The sequence below is a fragment of the Neopelma chrysocephalum genome, unplaced genomic scaffold (genome assembly GCF_003984885.1).
Source record: "Neopelma chrysocephalum unplaced genomic scaffold, ASM398488v2 Primary Assembly neopelma1_96877, whole genome shotgun sequence".
NCBI classification, from domain to species: Eukaryota; Metazoa; Chordata; class Aves; order Passeriformes; family Pipridae; genus Neopelma; species Neopelma chrysocephalum.
The window spans coordinates 1-8,077 of NW_020925520.1; the positions used below are offsets into that span (position 1 = coordinate 1).

The 8,077-nt window shown below is 63.4% G+C and overlaps 2 long non-coding RNA genes across 2 annotated transcripts; both read left to right on the forward strand.

Annotated features, from left to right (window-relative positions):
• Positions 1-6,448: 6,448 nt before the first annotated feature.
• LOC113960777 lies at positions 6,449-7,478 on the forward strand. The gene is made up of 4 exons (XR_003532098.1): positions 6,449-6,503; positions 6,783-6,897; positions 7,069-7,206; positions 7,417-7,478. It is a non-coding gene; the product is annotated as an uncharacterized LOC113960777 (long non-coding RNA).
• A 34-nt stretch (positions 7,479-7,512) lies between these two features.
• LOC113960778 lies at positions 7,513-8,077 on the forward strand. Its single transcript, XR_003532099.1, has 3 exons — positions 7,513-7,593; positions 7,727-7,876; positions 8,035-8,077. It is a non-coding gene; the product is annotated as an uncharacterized LOC113960778 (long non-coding RNA).

Here is an 8,077-nt window from a genome sequence, read left to right on the forward strand (position 1 = left end):
GCAGGCCTCTCGGGAAGCACTGTTTGGTGCAGCCAGGTTCCTGAAGTAGAGGGATCTTGAGCACTTGGTGACCATGGAGCAGCCCTGGAGGTTTGGCGAGTGTCTGGTAAGGACGGCCCCAAAGCCCCAGTCCCTGGCTCCCCGAGAGCACCCAGCCCTCTGCTCCCCCCAAAGCCCGGCCCCAGCAGCTGCTGGCCGGGCCTCAGGGCTCTGCGGGCAGGGGAGTCCCGTGCTGGGGGCAGGGAGCGCCCGGCCAAGGGGCAGAGCCTGAGCCGAGCCTTCCCTCCGTGCCCTGGCGCTCTTTGCAGCTGGAAAAGGACAGGAGACGAGTTGGGCCAGTATGTGCGCCAGGCCCTGCCGTACCTGGAGAGCCCAGAGGAGCCCCTGCGAAAGCTGGCCATCAAGTTCCTGGGTGAGCCACAAGGCCAGGGTCCCTCCCCGCCCCGCTGCAGCTCGGCCCCAGCCCCGGCTGCTGCAGCAGCAGCAGGATGCGGCCCACGGCATGTGGAGCCCCAAGTGGCCGGGGGCCTGCTGCCGCCCTGGGCCAGCCCAGCCCTGGGGCGTCCCCATGCGGGGGACCTGTGCCTCTGGGGCCCTGACAGCCTCTGTGTTCCCAGGGATCGCTGCCAGGTCCATGAAGCAGGAGCAGCCAGAGCTGCAGCTCATCTGCCAGGGTGAGGGAAGGCACCTTCCAGCTGATCCCCTTGGGCCCTGCTCCCTCCTGGCCATGGCAAGAGCTGGCTGGGATGGCCCGGGCAGGAGGGGCTCCTCGCGTCCCCACACCCCTGGCCTCTCACCTTGGCTCTCTTTCTTTCTCTTCCAGCCCTTCAAGGCATGACTGATGACGGCTCTGACGTCTCAAACCTAGCACGTCAAACGCTCCATATCATCAGAGCTGTACAGAGAGCTCCATTCTTCCGATTCTGGTAGTCTCCATTCCTGCCTCTTCCAGCCCGTAGAGGCGTGACAGGTGACATCAGACTCGCCATGGCAGGCCTGGCAATTCAACACTGCTTCATGCTAAGAGCTGTACAGACGGTTCCCTACTCCAGATTCCAGCGGCTCCAAGACTGGCTGTGCAGGGCGTGGAAGACCCGGCCTTTTCCGCAGGGCAGTGTCTGCCTGTGCTGCTGCAGCTCTGTGGAGAACTGATGAGGGAAGCTCCATCTCCTGGGGCCACGTGAGCCTGTGGGGAAGATGCCTCTTCCCTGCAAGCACCTCCTTTGAGCCCAGCATGGGAATACAACCAACATGTTATCACAAACAGAGGCCCAGGAGCTTTTTTTTGGTGCCCAGTGTGCACAGGGCCTTGGGGAAGAGGGGAAAAGGGCTCCTTGTGCTCAGCAACACTTGCCCTGCTGTGCAGCATGCCAGCAAAAGTGAGCAGAAGCCCCTTGGCCTTTGGTGGCTCTCCTGGAGCCTCAACACTTGCAGCAGAGTGGAGGGGCAGAGGCTGGAGCTGTGGGGATCCCTGAGGACCTTGTCCTTGGAGATGGCCACAAGCCCTCCCCCAGCCAGGAAGCAGCGTCTGTGTCCTGCCTGTGTGTTGCTGGCTGGATTGCTCCGGGCTCCCAAGTGCCTCTGGAGCGGCTCCTCTGGAGCTCCTTCAGGGCTGCGCCGCTGCCGGGCAGGTTGGCGGGGCTGGGGGAGAGCCGCAGGGGAGGGGGCGCTGGAAGGCCAGGAAGGGGTGAGGCGCTGCAGAGGCCCTGATGGGACAAGGGAGCGGGAAGCCTTGAGGGGAATCTGGGAGGGGGTGGGTGGCAGAAGGCTGCGAGGGGACAGACTGGGCAGAGTCCCCGAAAGGCAGGGTGGAGGGAAAAGGCCCCAGGACTTGGGGGGCAGAGGCCATAGGCAGCCCCCAGGCAACCACCTCCTTCCCTGCCAGCCGGCTGCTCTGGTGCTTTCCCGAGGCATCTCGCAGCCCTGTGGCAGAAGCCCTGGAGGCCTCAGCAGCAGGGTGGGCACAGCCCCAAGGGGGCCAGGCTGGCCTGGCTGGGGACAAGGAGGGCAAGGGGGCCCTGCTGGGGTACGTCTGCCGGGTGCTGCCGGCCAGGGGCAGTGGCACGGGCAGGGCTGGCGGCCAGCCCGGGCCCCCGCGGCTGCCCAGGCCACGGGGCTGTGGCCGACACCCCGCTGAGCCAGAGCTCTGGGCCCGCAGAGCTGCTGCCACCACGGGCAGGGCGCTGGGCTCCTCGGGCAGGCCTGCGCACTCGCTGCTGCCCAAGCGGCTCCGCGCCCCACACACAACAGCACCAGAGGCTGCCCAGGAGCAGCAGCACCCACAACGCCTGGGCCTCCTCACCCAGGCACCCACACCCGCCAGGACGCCAAAAGTGGCCAGACTGTGGGCACAATTGCACCCGCTTTGGCAAAAGGCTTCAGGCCAAGTGGCCACCACAGCTTTCCAGTGACTCCCCAGCCTCACAGCAACCCTGGGCAGCTTCAGCTGCAGCCTGTCCTCCTCACTGACTTCAATGGCCCTGCTTGAGGCTGGACGTGCCTTCCACACTCAGCTGTCCCCAGCCAGCGCCATTGGTGCCATCCTTAGAGACTCTGCTGGGACACCAGCCTCGGGCTGCAGCTGCTCAACCTCTCCTCCACGCAGGCACCTTCAAAACACGGGCATGGGCTTCTAAACTCTACGTCCAGCACTTGAGGGCAACAAAGGAAGAAGCAGCAGAAGCTGAAGCAAAGCAGGGCCTCATGTGGCGGAGCTTCAGGGATGGAGGCAAGGAAGCACTGTGGTGTCTGCTGAAAAGATGGCCCAGTTCACCAGCTCACACTTTGCTGCTGGACGCTCCTCCTTTGGTCCTGCCGGAGCCCATTCCCTACCAGTGCATGGCCCTGCCTTGTTCCTGGATCCAATCTCCGTGACCCCTGGCAACAAGTGGGCCCTGTGTCCACCTGAGAGCAGAAACTGGCAGAACGTCTCTGCTTCCAGCACTTCTCTTGGCTGCTCCTTCAGGTGGGTGGCACCTTCATGGGAGACACAGAACAACTTCTCATCCCAGACTTCTCCCTGTCCCCTGCACTTCCCCAATGGACTGGACATCAGCTGCTGGCCACAGCTGAGCACACAGCAACTGGAGTGTTGAACATGCCAGACTGGGCTGATTTTTTTTTTCCAGAAGGCAAGAAAATAAGCAAAAAGGACACAAGGAAGCTTGAGAGTCTCTCTGTCCTATCAACTTGTCCTATGAAACTCAGCAGCTGATGGTGGTTTTGTGCTGCTGCTAATCACTTCCACCCAAAAATCATGCCAGGAAGGAACAACAGCTTCTGCCTTCCGACAGATACCAAGTCTTGCCACCAATTGCTCCAGCTGCCGCTCCCAACAGCCACCTGCAAGAGGGCAGACCTCAGTGCCCCTTGGCTTTGGCTGCCCTCTAGCAGAGAAGTCCCCCGGGGGCACAGCTCTTTGGGGCAGGAGACGGGCAGCACCCTTGCCAGGACTCGGGGCGGTGGCAGGTCTCCTTGGGCCAGGACTTGCCACAGCTGCTGATTTGGGTGCAGCCCTGGACAAAGAGCTCCCAGCAGCATTGGTACCCTTGCCCACACCTTCCTTCTCGGTGTCACCCCCCGTGTTTAGGATGGCCACCAGCTGGAACTTCTCCCAAGGAGGCCGTGGCAGCTTGTGTGGAAGGCCCCGTGCCCTTCCCGCTGCGGCTGCGTCGGCGGCCGAGGGGGCTCCTTGTGCTGCCATGAGCAGGCACAGGAGGGGAGTGTTTGCTCATTTCTTGAGCCATTCCCACAGTTCAGGTCCAGCCAGATTAGATACTTCAGAGAGCGGATTCCCTCCAAGGTGGGGCAGGTTGGCTGGGCTGGGGGAGGCCCCAGGCCAGGTGGCACCGTGTCACAGGGCCCTTTGTGACACGCTGGGCGTGGCCGGTGGGATGGAAGGGGCAGGGTGTCCAAGGGCCCTTTATGACCCGTGGTGACAGAGGTGCTGCTGGTGACACGGCCGCAGTGTCAACAGTGCTCCTCGGAGCAGGCGACGGGACAGGACGGGACAGAGCGGAGCTGTGCGGAGCCCCCGTGCAGCCAACTCGTGCCTTGCCGACCCGGAGCGTTTTGGAGGATTTTCTCACTTCCAGGTGCCCTCGAGGCTTTTTTGCGTGACTTGGAGACCCGGAGTTTCTCCGAGGCGTCTCCAACCCCTTTGGCAGGTGCCCTCGAGGCCCTGCTGCAGGACTTGGAGATCCGGAGCTTCTCCGAGCTGTCTCCAATCCCTGTGGCAGGTGCCCTCGAGGTTTTTCTGCAGGACTTGGAGACCCGGAGTTTCTCCGAGGCGTCTCCAATCCCTGTGGCAGGTGGCCTCAAGGCCATTCTGCAGGACTTAGTGACCCGGAGCTTCTCCGAGGTGTCTCTCTTGCAGGTGCCCTCGACCCCAGACTGTGGCATGGCAGGGAGACGCTTCAGCCTGCTCAGGCTGCTCCGGAGGAAGAAGGAGGAGGAAAGCCCTGGGGCTGCTCCAGCACAGCAGCCTGAAGAGGTGCAGCAGGCGCAGCCCCCGCAGGAGGGTGAGTGCTGGAGCTGGGCCACAGGGCTGGTGGCTGCAGCCCCCTTGGCCTCATCCTGTCCCATCCCCTCTGGACATGCCCAGGGAAAGGGAGGGGGCAGAGGGGTTGGGGCTGATCTCCCGGCAGCCGTGCTCCATCCACTGGGCATCCTGGGGCTGGCCCTGCCTGCTCCTGGAGCCCAGGCCTGGGCTGTGTTCTCCGGCCTCTCCCGCACACCCTCAGCTCTGAGCGCGCTCGCTCTTTGCCAGATGCAGGCCAGGAGCGGACAGAAGAGCAGCTCCGTGCCCGTGGCCGCTTCCGCAGGGCAGCACAGGTACCTGCAGCCATCCCCTCCTGGGCTGGGCCTGCTGTCACTGCTCAGCCCAGCACCGCTGTCGCAGCCCTCCAGGGGACATCCCTCTCTTCCTTTCCTTCCTCCTGTAGCTGGTTTGCAGATTCATCAGGTGCATTTGGCGTGAAGAGACCACTTTCATGGCCATTGGGGGCACGGCAAACTTGGACCTCTTCAATGCCCAGACCAGCGCTGCCCTGCTGGATTTGCTTGTGGAGAGCGGTGTCTACAAAGGGAAGCAAGTAAGCAGCCTGTGGCCAGGGCTCCAGTGCCCCAGGGATGCTGTGGCCCCTCACGCCGGCTGCGCTGGGTCCCCTCAGCCTTTGAGACCAGCAGAGTGTGGTGGCAAGGGGAGCACTTCTTGGGGGAAGCTGGGCAAGTTGCTGGCTCTGGCAGCTCTCCAACTGTTCCATGTGTCCCCTCCAGGTGGCGGCCATAGTCAGGTGCATCCACCAGTGGCTCACGTCCAATGTGTCTGCTGAGCACAGGCTGGACAAGACTCTTGTCCTGCTGACCGAGGCACACCGTGTGGATGTTGCAGTGACCCTGCTGCGCTCTGCCCCAGCCTGTGACAGGTATGGGGCCCACCTGCCTTGAGGGCTCCCCTGCCTTTAGACCCCATCCCCCTGGGCAACCTGTCCCAAATGGTGTGCCAGAGAGATGGAGACTTCCAGGACACTCCAGCTCCTCTCTTTGCCAGCTTTGGCATGTCAGCCCCCAATCCTGAGGCCAGCCTGCCTCCCTGCCCCACAAGGCACCGTGGCTCTGTCACCTGGGCCCTGTAGATGCCCAGGCCACAGCGCTGTGTCCCAGACCCCCCTGAGCCAGAGTTCTGACTCCACAGAGCTGCTCACACCATGTGGAGGACGCTCATCTCCTCCAGAGAGACTAAGGAGCCGGTGCTGCAGATCCTCTTCCGTGCGCTGGAATTCTGGCCAGCGCACAGGACACGCACCTCTGATGGGGATGAGAAGCGATGTCTTTGCCCTGGCTGTGAGTTTTTTGAGCTGGCCTCTGCTCACCCCCAGCTTGCCTCTGGGATGCCTTTTCATCCTCCCTCACCGCTGCTTCTCCCTGCCCCAGGCACTGGGCTGCAACCCTGGCTTAGGGGCAAGTTCGGGGTCACCAGGCCGGGGGATCCCCGTGTGTCTCCCCTGGCCTCTCCCTGCCACGCTGGGGCCCTGCCACATGGACATCTGGGCCCTGAGAGCTGTCTCTGGGTGCTTTGTCTTTGGCAGGCAACTGTGGCACTCTGGGAGATCCTCCAGCTGCACTGGTGCCCCGGGGGAGTGAAGAACAATCTCCCCCGCCTCCTTCTGACTCTGCTCTTCCAAGTTTTCATCAGCACAGAGGAGATGTCAGAGGAGGTCGAGACCTTCTGGGGGCGATGCCTGCAGCAGCGCAGCCTTCCCCCCAACCCCAACAGGTGCTCCATCCCAGTCCTCTCTCCCTACCACGCCCTCGGGGCTGGGGCCGGGGCTCTGCGCCTGACCTGGGCTGTGCTCTGCACACAGGTTTGCAGTGCAGACCGTGAAAGCCCTGCTGTGCCGGCTGCTGGATGAGGACGTGGTGATGGTGATCCATCGCAAGTGTGGCTGGGACACGCTCCTCAAGGCTGACACCCACCACTATGCAGTGGGTCTGCTGGCCAGGTGAGAGCCCTTTCTCCCCCCTGCCCCCGGCATTTCTGCCCTGTGCACAGGGCACCCCACACAGTGCCCGTGCTGCTGGGCCAGAGGGCCTTGGCAGCCAGGGATGGCTGAGCAGAGTGGCAAAGGTGGAGAGGGGCGGCTGCACAGGAGGAGCCACCTCCCAAAGCGCCCATGTCCCCTCCCGGGCTGGTGGCCAAAGACCAGGCCTGTGTGAGTCAGTCCCAGGAGAGCTTTGCCCACCTGGCTCAGGGTCTCTGGCGCCTTTATTCCCCCTTGCAGGGAGCTGTGCCGTGTCTCCCGCTCCTTCTGCCGCAGCATCGCCGTCAGCCTGCTCCCGCGGCTCAGCAGGGAAGAGCCCCTGTGGGAACTGCCTGCCCTGGCGTTCCTGGTGGAGGTGAGCCTGATGGCGAGCGCTGCCTGGCCCAGCTGCCTCCCCCTCTCTGCCCTCTCACAGCCGCAGCCACCTGGGACGGTGCCTGCACCCTGTGCTGCTGCCTGGGCCCAGCCCCGGGCGGGTCCGGGCTCCTGCCGGCCGGGCACCCCGTCACTGCTCCCTGCCTTTCAGGTCCTGCACTGCCTGAACCCCAGACAATGTGGGCTCAGCGTCCTGCAGATTATTTCAAGGCACCTGTGGAGTGAGTGCCCCGAGAGGCGTCGCCTGGCGCTCCGAGGCCTGCTGGTGATCAGCAAGGCTCCCGCACTGGTGAGCAGGGGGCAGGGGCTGAAGCCGGGCCGGCAGCGTGCGGCTGTGCAAGGCAGTAGCTTGGCCTTGGCTGGCCTTTGGCAGCTGTGCCAGCTGCTCCCAGCTCTCCTCCTCCCCGTTCAGCTGCCCGACTCCTTTGGGACGCGCCTTAGGCCTCTGGGCCCCGCGGCAGCAGCGTGGGGCTGCACCACAGCATTGTGTTCCACACAGGCTAAGAGCATCTGGAGCCTGAATGAAAGCCTCCTGGAGCTACTGCAGGATGCAGACAGAGACGTGGTTCAGATGACCCTCTCTGCGTTGATCAATGTGCTCCACTTCAAAGTCATCCAAATATCCAGCCCCACTGCCCTGAAGTTACTTGAGGTACTGCGGCCACTCTTTGACAACGTAAGGCTCTGTGCCCCTCATCGTGGGCATTGAGTGCTGTCAGGAAACTTTGAGCCCAGTGTCTTTTCAGGCCTGTGCCCCGGTGGGCCTGGAGAAGCCAGGGCTGAGGTCTTTTGCTCTTCCTTTGCAGCAGGAGCACAGCCAGCTGCAGCAGCTCTCCATGGTCCTCTTCCGGGAGGTGATGGAAGTGACAGAGAGGAGCAAGAGCCTAAAGCCACACGTGTACCTGAGGCTGGTGCCATTCTACTTCAACTGGCACGATGAGAACCAGCGTGTGGCAGAGGTGAGGACTCGTGGGCTCTGGTGTCCCCATGGCAGGAGGCTGCTGTGCCACCTGCCCTGGCCCACGGTCGCCTGCAGCCTCCTCCTGGCCTTGGTGCAGGGATGCGGGTGCTGTGCCCTGGGCTGCGGTGCCATGGCCCGCTCTCTGTTGCTCTGCAGGCCTCTCGGGAAGCACTGTTTGGTGCAGCCAGGTTCCTGAAGT